General features: G+C 45.9%; 1 long non-coding RNA gene across 1 annotated transcript in view; it reads right to left on the reverse strand.

Annotated features, from left to right (window-relative positions):
- The window catches only part of LOC122546377, a 4,405-nt gene extending 3,262 nt beyond the window's left edge, over window positions 1-1,143 (reverse strand). The window contains exons 1-2 of the long non-coding RNA XR_006310731.1: window positions 887-1,143; window positions 456-533 (exon numbers count right to left, since the gene is read on the reverse strand). This is a non-coding gene — a long non-coding RNA (uncharacterized LOC122546377). The remainder of the gene's footprint in view (window positions 1-455; window positions 534-886) is intronic.
- Window positions 1,144-1,369: the final 226 nt, after the last annotated feature.

A 1,369-nucleotide genomic window follows, 5' to 3' on the forward strand; every position in this document is an offset into this window, starting at 1 on the left:
ATCTGAGTGCGCGTGAGAGAGCGTGGGTTTAAGGAGAGGAAGTGAGAGCGCGCGTAAGTGACAGAGGGCATGTGTATGTGCGTGTGTGTTTGTGTGTGTGTGTGGGGGAGTTGTGGCTGGGGGTATTCTTTACCATAAGGGACAGAGCCAAACTCTCAGGCTCTGCCTCTGCAGGAAACTGCAATGGAATGATTGAACTTCTCGTGCACACTCTGTGACTGATACAGAAGTTGAGAAGAGAAAGTTCCGAAAAGTGAAGGAGCAGAGAGCAGTCGGCGCAATTTGGCCCACTGACTCTGCATTCCCTTAATTGAATTGCGAGATCACCTTCTCTCTCTCTCTCTCTCTCTCGCTCTCTCTTTCTCTGAAGTGCACAGAGCGATGAAATAGGAGGACTGCAATTGCTAGCCATCAGAGTCAAATAGCGTGATGAATGACCACTCTGTGATACTCACCCCACACAGATCGTAAGTGCCCGGAATCTTCACGGCTTTAGTGATCAACCTCATGCGCTCTTTGACAAAATCCATGCACTGTCAGAACAAGATGTGGACAAGAGAGAAAAGTGTTCAGCTGATTACATGCAGATGCATTTGAATATTCGAATTGTACCAGTCTTCACCACTTCCATGACTAGTTCGCTGCACACACGCACCGCCCTTTGTATGAAAAGGTTACCCCTCTCTTCTCATTTAAGTCTTTTGCCACTCACCTTAACATTACGTTGGCTGGTTTTTAGACCATCCAACTGATAGCGATGACAACGGCAATTTGCCTCATCTCTGCGCCGTATGATTTACTACATTTCTTTATGGTACCCACACATCCTCTTAAACTCCAGGAAAAAAACTTCCCAGCCTTCCCTGCCTCGCGTTCTAACTCATACCTTCCAGTCTCGGTAACAGCCTTGTAAATCTTTCCTTGCTCCTTTTCAAAATTAATATTATCCTTCCTGCACCAGAGTGAGCAGAATAATGCACAGTTTACGAAAAGTGGTCTCACCGAACTCTCATTCAGCTCTAACATGACATCTTATCTCCTGCGTTCAATGCTCTGACCGATGTAGGGACGTGGCACGAAAAAGACATTTTCATCACCTTGTCGACCTGTGACGTCACTTCAAGTAAATATATACCTGCACCCCTTGGTCTCTCTGTTCGACAACATTCCCCAGTCCACCCTGGATTGTCTTGCCAACACCTCACGTCCCAACCTGTTTAGCGTTTGCTCATTATCAATCCCTCCATACAAAAGGATCGTCCTGGTGTACCTTCCCTGAAATGCCTTCAAGGAAACGATATATTTCCTTAAATAAGCACATTTTCCTCCAGTTATGTTTTTTCCCAGTACCTTCCATCTCATTCTTACT

This window comes from Chiloscyllium plagiosum, unplaced genomic scaffold (assembly GCF_004010195.1).
Source record: "Chiloscyllium plagiosum isolate BGI_BamShark_2017 unplaced genomic scaffold, ASM401019v2 scaf_84670, whole genome shotgun sequence".
In the NCBI taxonomy this organism is placed as follows: domain Eukaryota; kingdom Metazoa; phylum Chordata; class Chondrichthyes; order Orectolobiformes; family Hemiscylliidae; genus Chiloscyllium; species Chiloscyllium plagiosum.